Genomic DNA, 27,822 nt, shown 5'->3' with positions numbered 1-27,822 from the left:
TCTTTTGGACCACTTTCAAAAAAAAAAAAAAGGACATCTTTTTCTTCCAGATGATGTAGTGGGTTGAGTCTGTAGTATCTGTCAGTCTTAAAAATGATGTGGTTTGTGTTTTGGATGACTGGTGGGAATAGCTGTTGGCCTCTTGGCTTTACAGCATGCTCCTGTGGAGGCAGTTTTGGATACAAGAAGCTGAAGGTGGTGTTGGCAATTTATAGACTTGGTAATTGCCGGGGTGACCTGAAAAGAAGCTATGATCCAGTTGTTTGCAGCCCCTTTCAGTAGGTAATATCAAAGGGTGGGGTGGGTTTTTTTGGGTGTAAATCACAGGTGTTCACTCATCTTGCAGTTCTGAAAGGTCAAACACTTGTTCTGCAATTTAGTCTCCTCTAGATGTTGAGACTGGGTTATTTTCCTTTTATAACAGGTCTGGCAAAACATGCACAAGTTCTGGGGCTGACCGAACGCTTTAATTTGTTCCCAGCTTCAGAGGTTCAGTGTCACCATAAATACATTAGAAACAATTATTTCTCAGCAGGGTTGTGGATCACTGATAGCATTTGATTCCTCATCTGTACAGCACCCTTTCTGCTATCCGTTGACTTAATCTTACTTAATGTGTTGGAGCAAAGGGATGCTGTCTATATTGTATTGATGTTTTCACACCAGTTTTCTTATCTTTTGACCACCGTCTTAAACATTCATATTTTTGGTTGAAGTTGTGGTGGGAGAGGTTTGGCTTCACACTAGGTAGTAAAGTATCTTTAATCCCGGCAGAGGAGTTATTATGTGAATGCTTGGTTTCATTTGTGCTTTTGGTAATGAAATATTCATGCTTAATAAACAAGCTTTTCATGCCTTTAAGCCATTTTAATTTCCTCATTTTAAATAGATATGAATATTTGAATTGTTCACGTGGTGGTGAATTAAAAAGCTGCTGGGAAGAGTCTGCTTTCTTCCCGGAGAGGAGTGCCTGCCACCGCGGATGCTGCAGGATGCTCCTCACTGCTGCTCGGACAGTCAACAGTTAAGTCTCATCAGCTCTTCTTGGCTTCTTAAGAATTGCCCGGCTTGCAGAGAGCTGTCTTGTGTCAGAATTTGGAATGATTGGAATGAAAATTCCCCTTAGTCCATCAAAATTTGACTTACGGGCTTGGACAGGGTCCAGCTCGATTTTTGTAGATGGAAAAGGCCATCGATCTCACTTAAAAAGCAAATCCTAACTACACAAGTAGCAAAAGGGAGGATCAAGGCCAGCTTTTGGATTTCTGCAGGGACTTGCTGTTCAGCTGCTACAGGTGGGCTCTGTGTTTCCTGACAGTGTTCGTATGAATGAAACATTGAATCAGATGTGGTCCTGCGTGGAATTTGTTTTGCCTCCTATGTGCTGAATTTCTATAGTTTCGCTGAATCTTCTTTTGCATATGTCCTCCCCTGACTTATGAATGCCTTCTTTTGTCAGAGTGAAATTTTACAGTAGTCTTTTTATAGCAGTGTGGGTGAGCTAGTGTTTAATAATTTTAACGCATGGGTGTTGAATAATATACGAGGTCAGATTTATGAATGAGATTAGTCTTTCAGGGTACCTTACAGTTTTAAATTCTTAGGCTGGTAATGCTGTGCACCAGACCTGCTGGTCCTGGCTTGCCAGCTGACGCCGAGCTGCATTTATGGTACTTGTCAGAGCACAGATAACAAAATTTAATTGTAGCTAGCTAGCAGCAAGCTGGGGAGGGACATTCATGTTACATGGTGTCAGGTGTGGCAAAAAAAAGCCCTACAGAATCAGTTTTGCAACCAGAACTGTTTTGAACTAGCTCAATAGGAGATGTTCCTTATTGTATCTTTTTAAAATAAATTACTTTTTTCTGCTATTTACACAAAGGATAGCTACAAAAATTCAGCTGGTAATTTAGGAATTCTGCAGCAGCCTTTTTGCTTTCTTCCTTGCCTCTTCTCTGTGATTATTTTGTAGATTCTGATGAAGTAATACGGGTCCTGAAGATCCTTAGAGTGGGCAGTGCATCCCTTTGTGAAACTGTAAAGTAGAATCCTGTTCTTGTTTTTGACTCCTATGCTTGTATAACCTGCATCAGTTTAACTGATCATCACCTTCCAAATTTCACTAGCTAAAGGTTGACTTTAAGACCTGCCAAATTCGTACAGTAAATATTAGCTAATATTTCCAATGAGTCTTGTGATGTCCTTCAGTCAAGAATCCTTTGTACTGACTTCTGTTCAAAAATCTGCCACTTCAGACTGTTTTACTGATCTACTGCTCCACCAACCCCTTGCGTTCCTTTTAGGCTGAGCAAGCTTTTACACTACCTGAATGTTTCTCCTTTAGCAATACTTACTCAAATTCCTTTTAGAGATGTGGATCTCGCTAGGTATTTGGCTGTTACATCATCACTTTGCTTTCTCAGTCCCTGGGTCATGATTGCATCTTTTCATGGAATGAAGAAATTCTGAGGGGGGAGAAGAAAGCAGATGTCTGAACACAGGTTTGCCTGTTGGTGTTAAATGTGTGTCCCTTTGTAGCAAATGCTCATTTTCAGTTTTCAGAAGCAGACATACAGTTTCTAGAAGATTTCTGTTCCTTTCAGGGCTTTTTGGTTAGATCTGATGACATCTCAGCTCACGCTACTCCTATCATGTACTGATGTTTCTGTCTCTGTCAAACAGAGCAGGAGGGGAAGTAAGTTTTCATTGTGGTGCTTTCAAATGCTACGAGAACCGCTTAGATATGAGGCTGTTCTGACTTTGGGAGTGAAAAACGGGCATTAGATAAATTTAACCTGTTGAAAAGACTTTTTTTTTTTTTTAAATCTTAACCATTAAACTGTTCCTCATTCCTGGGATTTGTTTCGGCTCTAATGTTCTTCTCACCTGGCCTGTGTGGGTCCCACCTGCTGCAAAGTGACCCGGGACAGTGGACTGGTTCTGTTTGTGAGTAGTGGTTTAGATAGACACCAGATAACATACTGTCACAGCCCAGCAATGAGAAAAGCTGAGGCAGGAGGAGGGGTTATCATGTAAAGACCTTTTAAATAACACAGATAAGCCAGAGGACCCACCCCCATCATCATAGATGGTCTTGCAGTATTCTACTTCTCAGGCTCATCAGTCGAAGTGAGAGTAGTGCTGGGGCATAACCAGTCTGTTCTTGCTTTAACTCTTGATGGTGATGGTACTTTCCATTCTGCCTCCCTCCTAATTTCAGAGCATTTTTCTGTGCAGACTTTAAATTTTCTCCTTGAACAGTGTTGGAATGTTTGTATCTCGCCACTGTTGTGTTCTGTCCTATTTACCTGTCTGCTGAAGCATTTTGCAGCACAGCACTTCCTGGTGGCTGTGATGTTTCTAGCCATCCCTTCTTGACTTAGAATTCGGCAGTGGTCTGCCCTGTTGCTGCCATTTGCCTGCTTTGGTCTCCCAGCCTCGAGATATGTCAAACTTCAGAGAACAGTTAGTGTGTGGCTGTTGGGCTGGTCTGGTCTGATCCAGACCGTTCATTCCAGAGAAATGTACCATTGGCTGTTGGGTGAAAATATGGCATTAAACCAGTTACGTGGTCCCTAGACAGCCGCTTACCTGCTGTGACATCATTTCTTATCCTTGGATGTTTCTTGCTGTACTCAGGGTTGTCAGTTGTTGGCTCTCACTGTCCCTCTGAGAAGTGTTGTCCCACCTGACCCTTCCTTTCTCCTCTTGCTGATTTCCTGGCTGTATTTTTGTAATTGTAGTACCCTCTTGGTGATCCTTGGTGACTTCTCTCTCTCCTCTTGCCTTCAGTACCTTCTTTGTACAGACGGACACCTCTGCCTAACTTTCCCCCTTGCTGAAGTGTCTGCTCACGTGCCTTCAGCTCTCCCAACATGGATGTGTTTTCTCACATCTTGGTGTGATCTTTCCAGCCTTGCCCAGCGAGTCAGCTGGAGTTCCCTTGGGCTGGAGCGCGGAGCTCTTCTGGACAGCAATTTGGCCTGCATCATCTGACCTGGCCCTTTCTAGGCCTTTGCATTCAAAGTCAAATGTTATTTCCCTTATAGTGTCACAGACACAAGTCTGAGCGACACGCAGAGCTAAATCTCTTGCCTAGAGTCACCTTTGCACTGATTTTTCTGCTCACTCCTTGTCTTACTCCTTGCAAACCCTCCTTTCTCACATGTGCTTGTTGAAAGTGTATCTTCAGAGGTTGTGTTTGCTTTCTGTTTTATCTCCTTCACCTATCTCTTTACCACTTTCCCGTTTGACCTCAGAAATGCAGCTTATCTCCTTCCAAAGTTTATCAGTTTCTCCCACAGCACTGAGCTGTTAACATGGCTGAGAACTTTCTGACAAGCATTCATTTACTTTTCCCTCAGTTGCTCCTTTTGGCATGGAAGAAACCCCATATAAATTTCAACAAAGAACCTACCTCCTCCTTAAATGCCTTAATTCATGAAGCCTACACAAACTTTGTCATGGTAGGAGGTTTGGTATGCTGTAACCGCTGATTATCGTGTTGATCTGTAGTATAAACGTGTAGTTTCCTGGTTCCATGCTAGATCTGTGCCTGGGGGGAGTTCATGTTCTCTTGGGTCTGGACAGAGCCTGGTCCGATGCTGTCCTATCTGAGGTTGTTCAGGGAGAGAATAATTTCATTATAGTGTCATGATCCATTCCTATTTAAGATTGATGTAACTTAATTTGGGAAGCCTAAAGGCTTGCCACGTCTTCCAGTTGGCGGCCAGTCACAAGTGGTGTTCCACAGGGCTCAGTGTTGGGGCCACTCCTGTTTAATGTCTTTATTAAGGATCTCAACAAGGGTATTGAGAGCACCCTCGGTAAGGTTGCAGACCGCAACAAGTTAGGTGGGAGTGTTGATCTGCCTGAGGGCAGGATGGCTCTACAGAGGGATCTGGGCAGGCTGGATCCGTGGGCCGAGGCCAATGGTATGAGGTTCAACAAGGCTGAGTGCCGGGTCCTGCACTTGGGCCACAGCAACCCCATGGACGCTACAGGCCTGGGGCAGAGTGGCTGGAAAGCTGCCCGGCAGAGAAAGACCTGGGGGTGTTGGTTGAATATGAGCCAGCAGTGGGCCCAGGTGGCCAAGAAGGCCAACGGCATCCTGGCCTGTATCAGGAAGAGTGTGGCCAGCAGGACTAGAGAAATGATTGTCCCACTGTACGCGCCACTGGTGAGGCTGCACCTTGAGTACTGTGTTCAGTTCTGGGTGCCTCAGTATAAGAAGGACATTGAGGTGCTGGAGAGGGTCCAGAGAAGGGCAACAGTGCTGATGAAGGGTCTTGAGAATAAGCCTTATGAGGAGCAGCTGAGGGACTAGGGGTTGTTTAGTCTGGAGAAAAGGAGGCTGAGAGGAGACCTGATTGCTCTCTACAGCTACCTGAACAGAGGGTGTAGAGAGGTGGGCGTTGGTCTCTTCTCACAAGTTACAGCCAATAGGACATGAGGAAATGGCATCAAGTTGTGCCAGGGGAGGTTTAGGATGGATATTAGGAAAAACTTCTACACTGAAAGACTGGAGTAGGCTGCCCAGGGAAGTGGTTGAATCGCTGTCCTTGGATGTATTTAAAAGCCATCTAGACATGGTGCTCGGGGACATGGTTTAGAAGTGGGCTTGGTAGAGTTAGATAATGGTTGGACTTCATGATCTTAAAGGACTTTTCCAGCCGTAATGATTCTATGATTCCTAGGAAAGCAAAAAAAAATGGAGCAGCTTTGTGGCAGTACTCTTTGCAATATGGGGTATGTAATGTGCTGCAAGAGATGAATGTTGAGTTTAAGGTAGTGTGTCTATCTCCATCTCCAAAGCGTAATGTTTTAAGCTTGTATTTTTGTGTTTTCCCATGGACACATGCAATCTCACACGCTTTATTTAGATCAAGCCAACTTAAGTGGTGTTGCGCTGGGATTTCTGACGACCTTTGGGTAAGTCTTCTGGAGTGGGGCTCCTGATGAAAAGGTTTTCAGTCCCTTTCTGATGTCGAGCAGGTGTACGTTGCTCCCCCTCAAATAAATTATACTTTGGGGCACCAGCTGAAACTTTCTGAAAAGGTTCCCTTTTAATATCTGTCTTCGATTATAAGCGTCAGGCTGGTCAGTGCCTTCATCATTGTGCTGGGTTTTATTTATGGTGCTCAGGACAAACTCGCAGTAGGGAAACTAAAGGCGGCTCGAGCAATTTACTGCGTGGTTCTGTCCAGGAAGCAAAACAGCCAAGGAGTAATGAGAACCCATATTTTAACAGCTTACTGGATGGCAGCAAAGGCTGTCTCACAATGAATAGCAAAGAAAAACAAACTAAAACAAAAAAATATCTCTTTTCCCACTGTATGAACAGCACGGCTTTCTTTCGGCACAGCTCCTCTATGCTATATTGAGGTAGTAAAATCTGGTGTGTCAGCCTGCAAAAACTCCGGTGGTTGTAAAAGCCTTTACATTCACGGTTATCAAGAGCACAATGAGGCTTTCATGTGGCTAGACATCTTGTAGATGTTTACGGTAAAACTTTTGCTTCTATTCATATTGCTAAATTTCAACTAAATAGGTTGTTTTGTTTACAAGAATGAATGATAAAGTAAGTTTCACCTTCAAAGGAAAGATTGAGCTACTATTGTTTGAAGGCCTCTCTTCCCCTGCACTGTTTATAAAGCAACTGGATATCGAGTTTATAAGCTTCCGAGGCTAGAAATAGTGCCTTCCACTTCTTCCTAATGCCAGCTTATTTAGTGTTTTGTTCCTTATTGATCCCGGGCGTGAAGACCAGGGGAGCGAATGAAAGAAGACTCAAAGAGCTCCAAGTATAACTTGGGCCTCCAGAAGAAGAATCCCAGACCCTGAGCACCAGGACTCTTTGAGTGAACTTGCTTAGAAAAATTGTTGCCCCTGCATACCGCCCACCGAGAATATACTCTCTTTGGTTTGCTGCTCAAACGATCCGAAGGACACCGTGCTGCTTTTCCTTTTGCTTGCAGGGACATAAGTACTCCAGTATTCTTTTAAAGCTGGATGTAAACAGCTCCTTGGAACAGTAGCTATTAAACTTTGTTGAAAAGTGCTTAGCAATGACAAAAAAATGTTATTTCCGAAAGGGTTTCTGTAGCACTGAAGGTTTTTTTTTTTTGCAAACGAAAGTCCAAATTTACCACAAAAATGTCCCTGTAACCTCTTATAATTCAAAACATATTACTTGCTTTTCAAAAGCACAGGCAAATTACCAGGGAGACTTTCTAAAATAAGACTGAGGGTTAGATGTATAACTTTGTGGACAATGCTTCTTGATAATAAAGTGTTTCCTTTTTTGAGTTTCATCTGTGTCGCAGTAAGAAAGAAACTTTGCTTTACGTGATTTATATAGTGACCTCTTTTAGGTGAAGAGAACACTAAGGATGTTTGTGTATGCCTGCAGGCATCGGTATATAAAAAGGAGTATATTTGTTTCCCTTTTTTTCCCTATTAAATGTAGCATTTATGTCTCCAGCAAAACAAACAATAGAAATCATGTCTTCGTTTGTTCTTAACTTGTTTTTTGGGCCATAGTGCATCCTGGCTTTCAAAGATGCAGACATTCCTAAGCAAGACATCTCCAGTCTCTGGCAGCTAATTCTCTGAATTTTTATTAGTGATGCTGAACTCAAACCCCTTTGAGGAAACGCCAAGAAAAAGCAGATACGTGTAAACCTTTTTAAGCCTGGTATAAAACTGTACAAGCTGGGCTCGATAGGAAACTGAAGGCAAGCTGAACAGTTTTGAAATAATTGGGAATATTTTGCTTAATTTTTTCAATTACTTGGTAGAAAACATGTTTTCCATTAAGGGCTTACATTTTTGGAGACTTAAAGGGGGACTGCTTATTGTCAAAATGAGTCTTGTTTTTAACCAAAACACTTTGGCTGCCTTCTTTCTTTTTAGGTACTGTCACTCCATTCCTGGGGTAGTGCAGGGGTGGCCGGTGGCAGTCAGTCACCCCGAATGCCTGAAGCGATGGGTGTTGTGGGGTTTGGATGCTGAGTGCCCCTGCCCGGAGGAGCAGGGCAGTGCTAGACTTTCAGCTGGTAGGTGGAAGTATGAAAGCCAGAAAGGTGTGATGGAGGGCACTCATCTTGCTGTATATCACCCCCTGTCATGTAGAAAACAAGCAGCAATGTAAACTCCAACATTTTCATTTACTTAAAGAATGCCTGGTTATTTTTTTCCTGCTTTTCTGTTGAGTTTCTGTACCTTTGATTTTCTGACCAAGGAGCCAAGGCGGCACCTGCTGCTTGCTGTACGCAGGAACGGCTGAAGCAGCTGGCTTAGAGCAGATAAATCTTCACTGTTTCCATGACTTCTCTGAGAGGATGACGTTGTTTTGGGGCTCTGGTGGCACACCACAGGCCATGGTTAACTTTAGAGGCAAGTCCAGGTTTGTTGCTTCTAAATTTGGGGAGAAAACTCTTTAGTTGATCTTGGTCTCTTTAGTTGGTCTTGGTCTCCTCCTGAGAGTTTATTTCCATAGTTGATTCGTAACTGGTAATTCAGCTGCTTTGCTGAGAGGCTGTTTACTAAAATTAGGTGGCAGACCCTGTACAGACAGACAGATCAGAGTAATTTCACTTGTTTTATTGTACAAGCTAGCTTGGGAGCAGTAAAAATGTATCGTGTAGCAAACATTGTAGTTGAATGGAATGGAAGCTGTTTAATTGGGTCATAATCTTTTAGAATGTTACACTCCATCTGATACAACATTTTAAACTTTTGCCTTTCCTATATTGTCCTTCTATGTAGAAAAAATTAAGTTAAATACAGTAAACTTAGTGAATTTTGAAGACATTTTGTAGCACCTTGACTAAATTAAAGGGAAATATTTGCTAGGGTTACATTTACTAATGTACACCATTAAACCACAATAAATTGCAGGATGGAACAAATTAACAAGTTCTTACAGTTCTGACTGGCTTGGTCAGTAGGTCTGGTTTATGTTGTACTCGGGATGTGGGGAGACTTGGAGACCTCAAACGTTTAAGTAGTCAGGATCAATACTGTGCTGGTTTGTGGTTTGTTTTTGTTTTTTTTTTTTTTTTTTTTTTATCAAGATACTTTTGCCTTTTTGAGGGCTCCTCCATACCTGTACAACGGTTATGTGTCAGAGATCTTTTTCTAATAGGAATTCCCACACTGCTTTCACATCCTTCGTGCAGTGCCAAAGTGTTTTTCACCTTAGGTGCCAAATTCTTGGCTCTTTCCATGAGCATGGTAAGCCCCATAACCAATCTGGGAAAGCTTTCAGTGGGGGGGGGGGGGGGAAACGACCAACCCTCTAACCTTTCATATGTAGATATATTGGCTTGCCTTAGTCCAAAACAGTTTAAGATAAATGAGCAGCCTCTGTTTATCTTAATGAGGCATTTGATGTAGAAGCTGATAGCGCTAATGGCCAGATCCCAAGTAATTTGCTGTGTAACAGTGTGTAGGAAAATTGCACAATTGTGCCCACCCATCTGGTCATCACTGGGTGTCCACATGGATAGTGGGAGCCTTTGATACTCTCTCATTTTATCATTCTCAGTAATAGAGTGCAATGGGTATTCTGCAAACTAAAAATTCCTATCACTGAAGACAGTGATTTCTTTATAGTTTTGACCTGGGGTTTGGTACGCTTTGTGCACTCCAGTGCTATAAGTGCCAAATTGTCCGCCCCCCCCCCCCCCCCTTTTTTTTTTTTTTAATATGGGGAGGAAATAACATGAAAAAACATCCTATCCCATATTATGTACAAAATGTCCATCAATCAGTAAGGATACACACTGTGTGCAAGTGGTGAGTGAGCAGCACTGACAAACTCAGCCATTCACAGATTTTTGGTTTCTGCTTTTTGACGTTTTAAGCCTGCGGGATGTGCTGTGGTTGCTTTCAAACTTTTCAGTGATGAGAGCTAAAAACCTCTCTTAATAAGAGTGAAGACGGTTGTATTCATTTTACTCTAGGAAGATGTATTTTAAGAAAAACAATAGTTATCATGAGACCCGTGAAATAAATCATGAGTGCCAGTGGTGAATATTCTTGCCTTGTGTTTACCTCCCTGCTCAAGTGCTGCTGTCACTGCCCCCAACCCCTTGGGTTGTGCGCTATTAACTTGTATTAACTTGTCCTGCCATAGAGTTTTCGCACAAAGGATTTTCCCTTGAAATTGCATTTTTCACTCAGAGTGGAAGAGTGGAGTAGTTTTCGGTTTTACTGAAATGTTGAGTGAACACAAAGACGGTATCAGCAACAGGAGGATTTTGTGGAGCAGGTGATGTCAGAATTCTCTTTCACAGGACCTTCAATGTGATGCAAGAACTGAGGGCTTTCAGCGGGGATGTCCCAGCCCTTGGGTGCTTTCAGGTGCTGGTGCTAATGCCTGGGAACTGATTTGGCTGGAAATAGGATCTGTTTCTTCTCTGCTCAGGATCCTCAAGAGCCTTCCAGGCTGGGAACCGGTGGCACACGGTGGTGCTGGGGGTCCTGGGACGCCTGCTCGCTCGGGGTGACAGATCTTCTTCCTCCCTTACCCCTTCTTCAGCACTCGGTTCCCACCGTTTGCTCACTGACCTCCTCCCCCCCAGCTCCAGCCTACCCCATCAGAGAGCTCGTAGAAGGTGTCAATTGAAACGCTCTTTTTCTGAGCGTATTTGTGTTAAGTTTTTCTCTCTGGCATAGTTATCTTACATGTCAGTCTTCAGAAATGTTCTTAAGGGCCTTGCTGTTCAGCCAGCACTTGACTGTCTGGAAGCCACGGAAGTATGCCTCGTGTTACCCTGGTGCAAAGTCTTTGCTTTGCTGTTACACTCTGTAATTATGCATGCTATTAATAATTTTCCAGTGTTTCTGGATCCCACTGCAGTGTTTGTCATTCTTGCTTTTGTATTTCACATTTGCAGAGTGTAACTAGCCATTCTTCATGCGGCTTGGATTTTTCTTGCTAGATTTGCCTTGAATTACATTGTAGAGAAGTTGTTGAAATAGTTGAAATGAAATAAATCACCTTCCTATGGAGCAGATAGCATCTACTTCTCTTGGTACGAAAGCAAGTCAAGCCAAGTGTATTTTGGGATCTCATGAAAATTTATCTATTAGATCATACTTGTGAAGATAGTATATGAGATTGTTTCTCTTATTCCAAGTATAACCGTCCTGTGATCTTAATCAACACTTGCTTTAAAATTGTCCAGCTGGCAAGTCCCCGACAAATTTGGCCAACGCCCGTGTTAACATGGAGGTGGCTTTTTTTGTTATGGACTTCGTTCCTTCTTTTCTCTCTACAGGTATGACTGTGCCAGGAGAGCAGTTTGGGATTTCCTTCAAAGATGACTCATATTTGCCAGATTCATGTATAGCAAAAATAGGACATGCTGTTACAACGTGTATTATTTAGGCTACCTAATATTTTGTTCGGTAGTCACTGAACTTTAACTGGTAGCCTTTATCTGTGAGCTTGCTTTTCTTTCCCCCATTTGTCCACGTAATGACAAACAGAAACCCCAGGTGAATTCGGAGTGTTTCTCCATTGATGTTTCCTACCCTGCCCTCCCATCTGCCTTGATTGTCTAACTGGGAGTGGAAATTGCCCAAGGTCATCTTGCAGAAAGCAATAACGAGTTATTCCTGCCATTGACTCTACCTCTTGGCTGGTTTCTGTAGACCTCAGACTCCTGCTTGCAGCAGCCTGTGGGAGTATTGGTGGTTAATTAGTGTGAGCCACACCAGTCCCATTTTTTAATTTCCTAGATAGTCCCTGGGTAATCTCCATTTCAATGATGGTTTCGCTGTTGCAAAACTACAGCTGCAGCAAAGACCAGGTTTTGTATTGGTGAACTGCCGTGTGGCTGCATTTCTCAGGGGCTGTGCAGATCTCAGAGATGATGGGATGGGGTGTGAGAGAACTGGGGGAAGACACTTATGATCTGGAAACTGCTGTGTGGATTCCCCGGAGAGCAAGCAGCCAGGCTGATCAGGTGCAGAAAACGGTACCCCAGCTACTGGCATTGTGATCTCTTCTGAGAGCATCGTCTACTGGAACATCCAGAAGGAAGGTAAAAGTTCCTAATGCTTTATCCAAAGCAAGATCTTCCTGCCAGAAAGTGTATCACCAATAGCAGCGTCTGCAGTTCAGTCTGGTGTGGCAGTTCTCAAATATTGGTGTGATGAACTTGAACACACAACCGGAATAGAAAAAGTTAAAGATTTGTAGTTTGGTTTTTTTTGTCTGCTCAAGACACTTTCCCATTCTTTTCCATTCCCCAGCATTTTGTTGCTAACATCTTTGTCCTCTGGCCTGTCTTGTCCTTTATAAACAGTTTGTTTGGAGCCAGGAGCGGGCATCTTTGCTGTATGTGTATCAGACAGGTGTTTGAAGAGGAATTGCCTTTGAAATTAATGAGGTTAAATGGGAGGCAATGGTCTCCACTTACAGATTAAATGGGTGAAGCTAAACACTAGGGCCTAAAATAATAGTGTGAGCTATAAATTTCCAGGATTAAATTAGCCTTGTTAGGATGCTTGTTTCGGGGTTCCATAATTTACAGAATTACTTCCTAATATTTACAGAAATTACTTCCTAAAAGGAGATTGTTATCAATGCTTTAGTGCTCCCTCGGGGCTTCAACAGCAGGGTGACCTGTAGGAAACCTAAATGGGTTCATTCTTCTGAATTTAAATTCCTTCTGTCAAAATGGGAATAACTCTTTGGATAGGGAAATGTTTTTAGCAGGATGCTGTCTGCTCAGTGGTGGTCCAGCTTCACTGGATCCAGGTTGGTTGTGTCACGGGGCGGGACGGTGCTTTTCAGCCCTGGGATGATTAGATACACTCCACCCTTGAGAGCTCCCACTCCTTTTGCTGCTCTTCCCTTGGCGGCTGGCACAGCCTGACGTTCCGCCAGCCCGTCGGCATGGCCTGCGCTTGCATAACGCACTGCATGGGCTAACCAGCTTTAGCAAAACAGTCCTCTTGGACAGATGTTGCAGTGAAGCAATGATTAATCGGGGAAACATTTTAACAACCTTAAATGGCAGTACATTTATTTTGGCAGGTGGAGACTGAGAAAGTCATTGCTGCCATGTAGTGGAGTGTTACTCTGAAGAGTTAGAATCACATTTTATCTGCCATATCACTTTCTCATGCTGTCTCTTGTTTCAAACTTTTAGCGGAGCGAGAACTTCGGTACCAAAATCTACTTTTTATAGATATCTTTCTAACATGTTTGCCATCCATGTGAGAATGTGGAATGACATTTTTTTCAGACCCTCACTAAACATCGGAGTACTGTTGCTTCTTTCTTCAAAGAATGCAATGCACATACCTATGGATAAGGAATAAAAGATTCCTCTGAATTGATGTTGTGACAGCTATAGCTTTATTCCAAAGTTTGTCTTTTCAAGGCATGTGAACTGGCATTGCAGATAACACTGAATATCTTCTGTGAGACTGTAGGGGATAAAGTGCTGTATCTGCCTGCCAGACTGAATTTTTTGAATATTCTTGTGATATTCATTCTGAAGGTGAAAAAGTAACTTGGTTCCTCTGAGAGATTTCTTTAATAGTTCCCTGGATTAAGATCGGAGCTTTTTAGATTTAGTGAGACAGTAACCCGCATTTAAAAGATCCTTGAGGAGCGAGTGTTGAGGGAGAATTGATTGATAATTTCAGCAACATTCGAGATGTGAATTACTTTTGATTCAAAAGCTTCAAATTCTCAGCAGTTCTACCGTTGTATTTTATTTTGAACAGGAGTTTAGTTTTGACTTCAGGAGTAGGTTGCTGGCATTTCTCTTTTTTTACTCTCTCCTTGTGGGCCAACAAGAGTTATTGTTGGTGCGTACATAAAATTCATGGAAGTGTGTTTATTTTACTGAGGCTCTGTTCAGGGCAGAAAGCACTTACCTGAATCTAAAATTTCTATGCTCTAGAAAACTTTGAGCCTCTCTCTCTCGGATTGTAATGGTTAGGTAGGAGGACTAAAAATGTCTGTTGAATGTTTATATAATATTGTTATTGCCTGAGATGGGAGATGTATGCAACCTGCAGTCACAGTGATGGCACTATTTTTGGTTATGGTGTTGTCCCGTGGTCTTAATTCTTTCTTTAACCAGCAGAAGTGGTAACATGCATGCTATTTTCTTCTGTACCGAAAGTAAATGTAGTCTGCAGACAGGAGCTACACAGCCACTGAAGACCATGTGTTAGAGTAAGTGTTTTCCTTGTAAAGAAAATAATAGCATATATTTTATGCAGTCAGTCTTTCTGCAAACAGTCAAGCTGTTAGTCTGGCAGGATGTAATTCCTTTTTCCTTAGTAGTTTGATTTCCTTTTGGCTTGTGCATGCTTAAGCTCATCACTAGTCTTGTGCTGAATTGATGTCGACTCTAAGGTATTTTTTTGAGTAATTCAAGAGAAGGCTATTTGTGAAAAGATTGTGATTTGCTTTTTATCTATAGTAAATGCAGGCTGTCAAGACAACTTAAAAATACTAAAAGTGTAGCCCCATCTGTACACAATTTTCAAAGTCACATTTTATGGCCGCATATGATGGTTGTAGTTCCTAGTGCAAAGAACTAGCTGGCAGACGCTTTTACTTGGGTTTTTTAATAAGGTATGAAGGCATAACGCACATCTAAAACAGCTGAGAGATTGGTATGGCTTAAAGAGTTTATTAAGTTCACTTAAATTCTTAAAGCAACTATAACTTAAGGCATGTTGATTTCTTCAGAAAGCTTTTGTTAGTTTGGATACAGGCCGTATTATGTAAGATATAATTATTTGGCATCAAAGTAGTGATTTTAACAAGGAAATAGTTTAGAGCCTGATGTGGTCTCTGTTGTGGCAGTAACATTCAAAGTGTCAGTGCATGCAGGAGTAAGACTCAGGTGAGGTACGTTTATAAAGGCACAGTTTCCTTATTTACTTTATCACAATAGCTGTGTCTCATTTCTCTCCAGTTGCCTTGCTCGTCGGTGATTATTCTGAGTGCCAACAATCAGGAAAATGAGAAAAGAACGAGAAAAGCCTTCTGTTTTCATGTTGTCCAAAGTGCTTTGAGGCTGCAGCTTGAAACTCCCGTGTGTTGTTGTCCTGTGGAAAAACTCTGAGAGGTGCCACACCGTCAGTGTGCCCCTGCGGAGCAGGGATGCAGCCCAGGGACTTGACCCGGGATGAGATGGGGTCAAGCCTGCTGCCAGAGATGTGCTCAGGGGGTGAAGAGGTGTAGTGCTGCTGGCTCAGTAGCCACAGCTGAGGTATTTTTAAATCCCTTTTCCTGATATTGAAACGAATTGTTAAGAACCTCCTTAAATTCCCTTTAACCAGCTGCTTCATTTTCCTTGGGTTTTTTCTTTGCCCTAAATGGAGTCAAGGCAGTCTGGAATAATGTGTGTGGAATCGACAGGCCATTTTTTGCTGCATACAGTTTTCCTTTGAGATGACCTTTAAGCCTTGTGTTAGTTACATTTCCATTTAGGGAATCCTTAAACTATTTGATATTATTGGGAGGGGAAGGGAATCTTAAATGGAATCAGAATTTTGAGTGTTTGTTTGCTAACAGTAAATTGCCTTCTTGTGTGTCCTCCAAAACTTCACACAGAAAATACTATAAACTGGACTGCTTTCAGAGAGGGGCCAGCAGTGATGGCAACGGAAGCGGCTTTTGGGGTGAGAGGGTCTGCGGGGCAGAGTGGGGACACACTGAGCACAGCAGCAGGTGATTGCTGAGGTCTAGTGCCCTGCTCATCTCCTCAGCTGCAGCGGGAGAGAAGAGAAAAGGCCTGGCACTGAAAATATTCTGTGTTCCCTGAAGTATGCTGGAGATGCAGGATTTCTCAAGATCCTGGACGTGTGTTTGGAGAAACTGTGCCTTAGTGCAGCATCAGGGAAGGTCCTGGAGAGCAGCGCCTCATTGGGTCATTCTTGAGCTCTTCCTCGTACATGCAAATTCTGGGAAAGCAAAGCTTGACGAGAACTGGATTGGATCAGGAACAGCTAAGGCTGTGCCTGTGCTCATCAATGCTTCTTGAAGTTTCACATTACTGTCTAAGCCTGTTTCAGAAACTTACTTCCTTTTCCTCCTCTTAACTCATTTTATGATTCGTACAAACTGTTCAGATGATGTTTCACTACACCGTTGAACATAAACTTTGGTTTCTCTGAGTTCTCCAGTGTTCGCGCCCACATTGGTGAACAGGGATTGAAGGTGGTCCTGGGGCTCAGTTGTGGCTCTCTGCAGCTGTGGACATCTGCTCAAGAGGCAGCTCATCTCACCCAACCTCTCCTGCTCCACCTGTGCAACCTCCTTCCATGGCCCAGGAGAGCCTGGCAGGAGCAATCATGGAGAATGCTCTGGCACGAAGATCCCTCTCTCCTAAGAAGTAAGAACAGTCCTGTGTTCTAGTTCGATACCTGTCTGGAAGTTTCACCGAGCTTCTCAGCCCTAAGACAATTCCTCCACTGATTATAACATTCCTTTCTTTAACTTGCTGAAAGTGTTTTTCCTGTTTAAAGCTTTTGTGGTACTCCTTCTGCAAGGTGGCGTCAGCTGTCGTCTTGGGAAAGGTCAGATTAGTACTACACGGTGAAAATACTTGTCATATATTTACTATGGGCTTATCAGGCACTAAAGGGATGAACCGAGTCAATGAGTTGCTGATAGACCAGCTGCACAAGCCTTGGACAAACTGGCTGAGGGGCTGATTTTCAAAGTTACGCCCCTTTTCCTGCAGGGTCCAGCCTGGCACAGACTTCCTTTACTATGGAGAAAGGTACAGGTCTTTCTGCTGGAGAGTTGTGTGGTCCACAGGTCACTGGAACTAGTTTACATCTATTTTTATTGTATTTGTTTCCTTCAGATCCATACAAGATGCTTGTTCTTTTAATGTCCTACTTTTTATTATGATTATAGATTGCGTGTGCCAGCTGTGAAGGAGGCAGTGCCTGTAATTAAATTCTGCCTGGGAGTGCCTGGCAGCGTGTGTCCTTCTATAATGTCAGACTTTTTTATTTGAAACAGACTTTTGTTTGGATTCCTCGCTGAATAATCTGTCAATAGCTGAAATAATACCTTGATCCCAGAGTAAGCGGTGCTGCCAGAAATCCCGCTTGCTTGTCTGGCTGGTTCCACGGTCACAGCTAATAAACTGTCTTTGCTCACGCTGCAGCTCATTTTGCTCCTGAATTGCCCTTTCTCCTATAGATCTGCGTGTGCTGGCTGAATTGGGTTAGTTACCGATTAATGTATACAAACAACTGCTTGCTCTGCTGTTCTGAGCCCCAGCCTCTCTACGCTTGGGGTTATCGCATTCCTCCTATGCTCCTTGTGAACTTCCCAGGGGCGTAACAATTGGAATGGCAGTGCAGACCACCTGCCTGACTTTAGGCTGACCAGGGCTAAAAATCATAGCCTAGCTGGACGTCTCTCTTCATTGCTTGCGATCGTGGTGTGAAGACAGTTGTGTCTAAACAATATTCCCTCTCTTTTTTTTTTTTTTTTTTTTTTTTTTTAATAATGATGGGTACAATGTGAGGGAGAGAGAGGAACATGGGTGACCATGAACCAATTCCAGGGTTCATGAAGCAGCAATAGAGGTGCTATTATAAATGAGCAATGGCTTGTAAAGAGTTGCAATCTGCTAATGTAGGTTACTGGGTTTAAACCATTGATTTAATAACGGTTCCTTAATCTGTTTAGATACTTTGACAGTCCTTTCAGTTTGAATATGAAGTATTGGTCCCTTGTGAATTTTTGATTATTTCTCTGGGTAATTTTAGTAGTTGCAAAACCTGTCAAATAACACTCAGCTGCACAGCACACTGCTATTTCTGATCAAGCGATGAAGATAACAGCTTCACTAATTACAGTGGTGTTGAAGTAATTGTCATCCAACAAGCTGTAATTTGAAAATGGGTACCACTGCTTGGCCAATGTAGTGGTATAGTTTAGAAACTTTTAAAGTACTGCCTTCTGATACCTTTGTTTTGGTATAGACTGCTAATATCTGATTAGCGTGTGATGAAAACATCACACATGCCCATCTTCTTAGCCTTTGCGTTATAATTGCACGTTTATGCAGCAGTAAGTGCTGTGGAGAAACTGAGAAGTGCAGCAAGAGCCTGTGTTTAAATAACCAGTCGCACACTTCTATGCAGTTTTTGAACATGCCATATGGTGCGTGATGTATGTTAGTTTGTGTATTAACAGTTGGTTGGTTTATTATGAAGCCTATGGCGTATCGTATGATTGTTAGTTTACCCTACAGAGGCTGCTGTTGACAAGAAGAAAGGGTCGTCTGTTTATGAGCTGTTGAAGAAAGAAGTGCGTTACACAGTCAGCATGGTTTCACCTTGCTGCTCCTGCCAACGGAGCTCGGTTACGGATTCCCTTTTGAGATCACTTTGGAAACTGAGCAGATGATGAAGGAGGGTCTTCAGGAGCAAATCTGCAGCCAACCCAGTTAAAACAGCAGTATGAATACTGCCCTCATTTGGAAGGGCCCGGTCACAGTATCACAGTATGCTAGGGATTGGAAGGGACCTCAAAAGATCATCTAGTCCAATCCCCCTGTCGGAGCAGGAACACCTAGATGAGGTTGCACAGGAAGGCGTCCAGGCGAGTTTTGAATGTCTCCAGAGAAGGAGACTCCACAACCTCCCTGGGCAGCCTGTTCCAGTGCTCTGTCACCCTCAAGTAGGCAAGTAGGTCAGTAGGCAAGGAGGCCAGCGATAAATGGCCCAAAAGAATCCCAAATTTCTGAAAGTCTCCTTAGTTTGTACAATTAATGTTTTATGTTTTGTGTATGCTGTTATACTGTTTGAGACAGAAATGGTGCTTTACCTTGTCAGTAACACCTGGGCGTTAGCACCATCTTCTTTCCCTACTTAACAAGGGAGATGAGGCACTTAAAAACAAGATAGCCAACCAGCAGTAAGTTAATGTTTAGTTTTAGTAATACCTGTTTTATTTCCTGTACCTTTAATCCTCGGTTGCCCTGGAGTGGATGATCTGGTTGCAAATTAACCGCACCATTGATAAAGGCGCATGTGAGCTCCATTCAGAAGCAGCTCCCTCCTGGCAGAGCGCGGCAGCCCAGGTGTGGTGCGGGGAGAACGCGGCCGTGCTGCTTTCAGGCTGGGGAGTCCTGTCGCTGTTTTCTCACCCTGTGGGGCTCCAGCTACCAAAGCTGCAGAGCTGAGGTGGCTCTATGCAGAGCTTGCTTTTGCCTTTTACCACTGTATTCTCAGAGCAAGAACCCCAGGGAAGAAGCTGCAGAGATCTCCTAGCAGGAGGTGAACTCCTCTTCTGCAACAGGACACCATACAGGAGCTAGTGGTGTTAAGACCTCTTTATATAGTCAGTGGAATATATGGTTGACGAATCAACCCCAAAATTTCACCTGCCTGAATGTATGTATCTAGTGGAAGGCTTGTGGCAGTGTGCTGGTTAACCCAGGTGCAGGCTGGAAATGCCAGCGCTGCTCTCTACAGGGGTTTGGCAAGCTGGCTGTGTCCTGCAGGGCTACTCAAATTAAAAATATGTAACCTGGCCTCAGTTAGGGTGCACTGTGGGAGCAGCCGTGGTGTGTGGTGCAGAATGTGGTCTGTTGAAGAGCTCTGGGGGTGTGTATGAGCGAAGACTTGTTGAGAAAGATCCTTCTCCTAGGACTGCCGCAGATGCGAGGCAGCGTGGCTGGTGAAATCTCTGTTTGCCAAGGAGTTAGTAAGGACGTGGTGAGCTGCTTTGCATCAGCTGGCCCGTGGATCAAGGATCTCCCCGCAGCGGATCACAAAGATGATACAGGTGTTGCTGAGGTTGCCTTTGTGTAAAAGCAAGATTCATAACTTCAGTGATGGCACGAATAGGGGAGGTGTTGCTTCTCCTGAAAACGCCTGGATCACCTCGTGGATGAAATCCAATTATACAAAACGCTGAGCCATTCATTTACAGATGAGTAATGTGCTGTAAATTGCAAGGTCATGGATCAGTGGGAGAGGAGGATTAGAGGACGCTACATGTGCTGCGTGGTACCTGCCACCAGTTCAGTGTTTTCCTAGAGAACATTCACGAGGCTCAAGGATGCAGTGGGAGAAGATGCAGTCAGTAAAGACAAGGAATTGTTAGCATGAGTTCATAAAATATTAGCAAGCTTTTGTTTTAATAACTATAAACAGTTTTGTTTCTCTGTATTTAAAATAGGATAAGTTAGAAGAAATAAAGATGGTTTTTGTGATGAAGATTACAGTGGTTTCTGGAAGGACAAGTCTGACTTTTTAAAATGAAAGTGGAAACAAACCACGAAACTTAACAGAAAAAGTGTAATTCCATCAGCTTATCTCCTTTCTCTCCAGTCTTCCTTCTCTCCCCACTTCTCACTCCCCCCATCCCCACCAAAAAAAAAGGAAAGAGAAAGAATTTAAGGAATAACACTGGTAAAGCAGCACTAGGTGGTAGAGGGGACATTGTGAGTTATAGTTGCTGGCTGTTTGCACAGATTGGTTTGGTTGTTTTAACATATTGATCCTGTGTTTTAGGGCTTCCACTTAGTGTTTACAGAGGCCACGCAGGAATCCTTGGTCCTGGCACATGGCTTTGGCTACTGGGTATCTATTGTTCTCTTCTCCAGAATGGGATGAGCCACAGCCTAGATCAGATATTTCAGGGTGAACCGACGCTTCAAGTGGTGTTAAACTGTTTTTGATCCCTGGTCTGTCTTGCTTGAGGTTACATCAACAGGTTTGGACTTAGGAAAGGATTTTTCTTGTATCAGGTTACTGGAGAGTTTAGAAGGGTTTTTGCAGGACCTGTTTCCTAGAACCGTTGGCATTTTCACTGCTGAACTGTAATTCTTTTAGGACTGAGACAGAAAGATGAAGCTTGCTTGCCTGAGAGAGAAGAAATATTTAGGAGTTTTTTATCTACTCTGACCTGGGACTTTGAGAGAAGTGAAGATACGGTGTTAATAACTGTCCTTATTTCCTTATTGGCATTAATGACCTGTGCACCTAACAACGTATCAGAGCTGCTGATTTTTCTAAAGGTAGGACCATTTCCTTAACTGTTAATGCGAGTCTGTACTCCAGTTAAAAGGCCAAAGAATGGCTGCTCAAGATGATTGTAGATATGAAGTGTCAGATTCCTTTGTTCTCTTTCTCAAAGGACAAAGATCCGAACAGGAAATAACTAAGCTTTATTTCTTTTCCTGTGAGTCTCTTTTGAATATATTTAGGAGGAAAAGAGTCATTTCATAAATACATTCCACTCTCCTTTTGACAAAACCAGGATTTGTAGTAATTTTGTTGGCACTGCTTGAAAGTCCTGTGAATGAAACACTTGAACCCTGTCCTTATCTGCGAGACCATCAAACCATTTCATTGTATCCCAAAGCTATAGATGCGTTTTCTTACTGGATTGGACAAGTGATCATTTGATTCATCAGATTCACTTAGAGAGGCAGGCCAGAAGAGTGTGTGCTGTATTTGCTAGGAGGAGCCTTGTATAAATGAGACCTTATTATGGCATACAAGTATCTAAAGGGTGGGTTGAAGAAGGATGGAGCCAGGCTCTTTTCATTGGTTCCAAGTGACAGGACGAGGGGCAATGGGCACAAGTTAGAACACAGGAAGTTCCGTTCAAATACACGGAAACAGTTCTTTACGGTGAGGGTGACAGAGCACTGGAACAGGCTGCCCAGGGAGGTTGTGGAGTCCCCTTCCCTGGAGATTTTCAAGACCCGCCTGGATGCAGTCCTGAGTAATGTGCTCTAGGCAATCCTGCTTTAGCAGGAGAGTTGGACTAGATGATCTCTAGAGGTCCCTTCCAACTCTGATAATTCTGTGATTCTGTGATTCTGTAAATCATGGAATCACAGAATGGTTAAGAGTTGGAAGGGACCTTAGAGAGCATCCAGTCCCACCCCCTGCCCTGGGTAGGGACACCTCCCCCCAGCCCAGGTTGCTCCAAGCCCCGTCCAGCCTGGCCTTGAACACCTCCAGGGATGGGGCAGCCACAGCTTCTCGGGGCACCCTGCGCCAGGGGCTCACCATCACAGGAAACAATTTCTTCCTGATATCTCATCTAAATCTTCCCTCTTCCAGTTTAAAACTGTTTTCCCTTGTCCTATGGCTCCATTCCCTGATCAAGAGTCTCTCCCCAGCTTTCCTGGAGCCCCTTTAGGGGACTGGAAGGCCACAATAAGGTCTGCCCAGAGCCTTCTCTTCTCCAGGCCGAACCCCCCCACCTCTCCCAGCCTGTCCTCCCAGCAGAGGGGCTCCAGCCCTCGCAGCATCTTTGTGGCCTCCTCTGGCCCTGCTCCAACAGGTCCATGTCCTTCTACTGGGACCCCCCGAGCTGGAGGCAGCATTGCAGGGGGGTCTCCCCAGAGTGGAGCAGAGGGGCAGAATCCCCCCCTCGCCCTGCTGGCTACACTGCCGGGGATGCAGCCCAGGATACGGTTGGCCTTCTGGGCTGTGATCACACATTGCTGCTCATGTTGAGCTTCTCACCCACCAACACCCCAGGTCCTTTTCCTCAGGGCTGCTCTCCAGCCATTCCCCGCCCAGTCTGGGTTTGTGCCGGTTGCCCCGGCCCACGTGCAGGACCTCGCACTTGGCCTTGCTGAACTGCACGAGGTTGTCATGGGCCCACCTCTCCAGCCTGTCCAGGTCCTTCTGGATGGCATCCCTCCCCTCCAGCGTGTTGACCGCTCCACACAGCCCGGTGTCATTGGGAAACTTGCTGAGAGTGCACACAACCCCACTGTCCATGTCACCAACAAAGATGTTAAATAGTACTGGTCCCAGTACCAACTCCTGAGGAACACCACTTGTCTCTGCGAGTATATAAACCTTACTTGTCAGTTTATATATATATATATATATATATATATATATATATATATATGAAAGACCACGAAAATACTATTCTCTGTATATGGTGTATGTACACACAGAGTAATGTAGCAGTGCCTGTTACATCACAATATAGTAAAAATTTAAAATGCAAGTAATAAGGGTTGTATGTGTTGTGGGTGTAAATTCTGTCATTAATAGGTATGGAAAACAGTGTTGTGCTTGAGCCAGATCTGAAGAGAATTACATCAGATAATAAAAGGCCACTTTGGGGTGAGGATGTCAGCTTTGCTGCTGCTTCTCATCGGATAAGTGTGCTTTTTGCATGGGTTTTACAGAACTGAAGTCATGAGGGATGTGTACTGGTGTATAACGGCTGACAGTTGTATTCCACTATGGTCTGCTACCAGACCCCTAACTGTCTGGATTGCCATTGCTTTCCAAATAAGAAAGCAAAATATTTTGAGAAACTTGAAGCTCTCTGCTGTTTTCAGAAGTCCTTGGAAAACTGGGAATGGATCCATTTCCGTCCTTTGTTATTGCCTGCTGGAAGATGACTGCTAAGTGTGTTGGGGAGCTGATACGTGAACATTTCTCATTTTCTACTTATTAGTAATTTAGTAGGATCTGTGTTATTCCAACTGTACAAGTATTTATAAGGTGTCCTTGCTGCAGAAGAGGCTATCAGATGAATGTGGGAAGGATAATACAAACCTCAACTTAAAAAACGTGAGAAAAATCATATAGAAAAGAATTTGTCCATCTAATAGATGATTTCGTGTATACTTTTAAAAGATTTAGAGAGATCGACAGTTTGTGACTACCGGACTTGTTGATTCAAAGTGTATTTCTTTGTGTTTCATTGCAGTATGTTGCTGTTCTGCAAGGGCTTAGCAGCTGATTGCTCACAGGAAGAAACAAGAAACGTAGCTGCATTTGGAGGAGGATGTGTCATAGCGCTGAACTGTTAATTACACTGATTTCTTAAAAAAAGATGAATCTAAATAAGGCTGATAGCAAAATTAATTTGAAAACCTGGACTCCTATTATTGGAAATAACAATTACTTTCAGCCGTTACTTGAAGCTAAAACATGTCTGTCATAGCAATGTTGCCTGGAAGGGACCTGTGGAGGTTGTTTCATCTAATGCCCTGCTTTAAACTGGGGCAACTGCTGTGTTACCTGCCTTGAAAGTGAACGTGATAATTCTGGAAATACACAGCAGTGCAGTTTTACTCTGTGTTGCTGGTTTTGAGTGTGTAATTAGGTCTGCTGAAGCTGGGAGGATGCACTTGGCCACTACTCTAGGCTCAAATCGTGCTTTCAGTAAAGAATTAGTGGCTGAAAACTTTATTATTTAACTTTATGATAAATGGTGTAGCAAGTGCAGGGTACTGCATCTGGGAGGAGTAACCCCATGCACCAGTACAGGCTGGGGGCTGACCTGCTGGAGCCAACAATGTGCCCTGGTGGCCAAGAAGGCCAATGGCATCCTGGGGGGCATCAAGCAGAGCGTGGCCAGCGGGGCGAGGGAGGTCATCCTCCCCCTCTGCTCTGCCCTGGGGAGGCCACATCTGGAGCACTGTGTCCAGTGCGGGATTCCCTGGGTCAAGAGGGACAGGGAACTGCTGGAGAGGGTCCAGCAAAGGGCTACGGAGATGATGAGGGGAGTGGAGCATCTCTCTGCTGAGGACAGGCTGAGGCACGTGGGGCTTTGCAGTCTGGAGAAGAGAAGACTGACGGGGGATCTTATCAACGCTTATCAATCCCCAAAGGGAGGGTGCCGGGGGGTGGGAACAGTCTGTGTTCAGTGGTGCCCAGTGACGGGACAAGAGGGACCGGGCACAAACTGGAGCAGAGGAAGTTCCATCTGAACCTGAGGAGGGACTTCTCTCCTGTGCGGGCGGCAGAGCACTGGCAGAGGCTGCCCAGAGAGGGGGGGAGTCTCCCCCTCTGGAGCCATTCCAAACCCGCCTGGACGTGTCCTGTGCCACTGCTGGAGGTGCCTCTGCTCTGGCGGGGGGTGGCACTGGGGGGGCTCCAGAGGGCCCTTCCCACTTCAACTATTCTGTGATTCTGCAAGTGCTCTGACGTTTGGTGATTGTCACTAACTAATGCTCATTCCCTAATAGATGATACTTTACAGGAGCAGGAGCCTGCTTGAATTCTTGGGCTGATACATTGTCTGAAAAGATCCTGTTTTAAATAATTTCACAGGGCTCTGAATTCCACTGGCCTAGAATTAAAAATGCGACGGTGTGGTCAAAGTCATCTCGGCTTGTGGAAGATGAGTTGTAGATATTTTACTTTATTTGTGCTCTCTCGCAATATTTGAATAGTCTGTCAGCTTCTGAGTGGGAGCTATTTTGGCAGAAAAAATATGTAAGATCTAAAGGAAGTAAATGAACACAATCTTTCCGGTGATAATTTAAAACGATAAAATAAGCAGCATGTAAATCGAGTAATCTGTTTTAATAATCAAGCCATTTAGGTCCTGTGCCATATTGCTAATGTTCCCCTTGCATTATCATTGTTTAACAACTCAGTACAGTTGGCATTTAGCAATTCCCTCCTTCTGCAGTGAATGATGAATGCATAAATAACAGAACTCCTACTGCTCAGCTGTTTTTTCCATTCAAAGAATGGAAAGTGAAGTACTTAAGACTTGTGAAAATTCATTTGCTTATCTTGCCTGTCCTACCCTGCGCTTCCATACCCACAAGGAAGAGTTCCCTGTATTCCTTCTCTTTATTCTTTCTCTTCTTCCCTTTCTGAAGTTGTTCCTTTAGTGAGAGGGGAAAAAGATCCCGATGTTGAATCCGCCAGGTCAGTCACACTCGTGGCTTCGACTGAAAGTACTACACTTGGTTGTAGTAAAAAAACCAACGCCTTTATTTCTAAACCAAATGTTCTGTACAATATTAATTGCTCTTTAATTGGAAGAACAAACCTTGTGTATTTACTAGGCCTTTTCAGCACCGATACTCATATGTAATCTCGTTTCCATAGGGCTTGAGGGTTTGTCTTCCAGGGTGCCTGGTGCTCCGGTCTTGCTAACAGAGGGGAGACAGAGATGGTGAAAAGGGGATTTTACTGCAGTTCTGGTTCAGATTGCCATTAGGTAACATGAAGCTTTTCCAATACACAACAGAAAATACAAGAAAAAAAGTCCCACAACAAACCTGAGTCAAATCTATGACTGAAAAGTGGGAAGCTTTTCCTGACTGGACATGCTCTCAAGGAAGCACAAGGAAAAGTCCCTTTCTGTCAACCTGAATAGTTAATGGATGTATTGTATTGAAACATATTTGCTTTGTGATTTGCAAACTTGGGTTTCCCCTCCATTGCTCATGGCTCGCTCTTCACGTTAGCTGGCTGGAGCTGTTGGTATTGTTCCACAGGGAATGGTGTCAGTGATAATCTGGACTTGGGGTGGCCGAGATTGCGGCTGTCCATCATTGTCCCTTCGGCAGACGTGGCAGAAGGGAATCTTTGGCAAAGGAGCTGGACGGGCAGCTGTAGGTGGAATGTCTTCATCTGCTGCTTTGAGACTCAGCGGTTTGGTCTGCTGAAGCCCTTAGTTGGTAATCTGATGTGCTGCTCGGAGAGTTTATGAGCCAAAACCACAAGAGCTGTGTTAAGTCACAAAATGCTGTAAAACACATAAATGCCGAAAGAAATCTGCCTGGTTTCATGGCCAGAAAACAAACAGTCCTCGTTTAAGGACTACGTACTCAGTATTTGTTTAGGTGAGATGGTGCAGAGGTCCTAATTATGCAGAAATAGAAATAATTTGTGCATTATTTGCATATTTTGCGTTATTATTTTTGTGTGATTTGCATGGCCTGTGTTAGTAATAAACAAGGTGTGTAATTTTATTTTAGATCTAACGTTACCAAAGGACTAAGCAGGCCTTCTGGAGTGCTTGCGGATGGGGTACTGTATCTTAAAACTGCAAGAATATCTTGGGTTTTTTGAGCCCTGTGTCAAAACAATGCTGTATTCAGGAGACTCCAGCAAGCGTTCACAGATCAGCGCTGGGCACGAGCTTAACAAATGCAGAATATTCCTTACAGCAGAACAATGAAGCATCTGAACATCAGCATCTCATGGCCAGCTGACTGCAAAAGGAGTCTCTGAGCATCTACAAAGAAAACCCTGTGAAATCCTGTGACTGTACCTTGGCACCTGGGCTTGTGGAATAAATAGAGGTGTAGTTGACATCGCTACAAAGTTCTGATAATTGTGCAGTGTATACAGAAAATTGGGAAGGTGGGAACAGTGTAAGAAAGAGATTATGACTTTCAACCTTATTTTCTAAGCCATCATCACTATAGTTGCTGATGTGGCTTCAGGTTCTGTTTGTTCATACAAGGATGCTGCTGTGTCAGGGTCATCGGCAGCGATGTAAATGGGTTTTGTTTCCTGAAGTTACTGGAGAAGTTAGGAGGAAAGTATTGGGGTATCAGCCACGGTCTTTTGTTTTTCTGCATATTTCTTGAGCTATCTGTTGGGTTGCAGGATTTTGTAGTTCCCTTTCAGCATCCCTGGAAAGATAGGTTGTTATTCACAAGCGTAAGCTAGTCCCTTATCTGGACACTACTCAGCAAACCTACCACTGCAGAATTCATGTACTGCTGAACCAGGGCGATGGAATCCCATGATATCTTCCGCATGATGCAAATCTGTCCAACCACCAGTCATTAGTCTGGTTTTTGCCTTTTGTACTGCAATTTTGTCCACCGATATATTTGAAGGTAGCATACACTTTAACACAGCGGTATATAATCTGATGAACAAAGCTGAATTCCCAAAATTGAACGCTGAGATAGCCATGGTGTGGCAGGTTACAGTTAATATGGACATGGGGTTTGGAAAGAGTCGGTAGTGAGGGAAGGTAAATTCATCTTTTTCTAAGTACCTGAAATGCTGTAACATCCGAGTGGAAGGGAACGTAATGGAGCCAGAAGT

The 27,822-nt window shown here is 43.7% G+C and overlaps 1 protein-coding gene across 1 annotated transcript in view; it reads left to right on the top strand.

Moving 5' to 3' along the window:
• The window catches only part of MYO1D (myosin ID), a 188,319-nt gene that overhangs the window by 5,065 nt on the left and 155,432 nt on the right, over nucleotides 1-27,822 (top strand). The window lies entirely within an intron of this gene.

Source organism: Vanellus vanellus (assembly GCF_965231255.1).
Source record: "Vanellus vanellus genome assembly, chromosome: 24".
Classification (NCBI taxonomy): Eukaryota; Metazoa; Chordata; class Aves; order Charadriiformes; family Charadriidae; genus Vanellus; species Vanellus vanellus.
The sequence above is the reverse complement of the archived record's forward strand: the minus strand, read 5'-3'. Positions and strand labels throughout refer to the sequence as shown.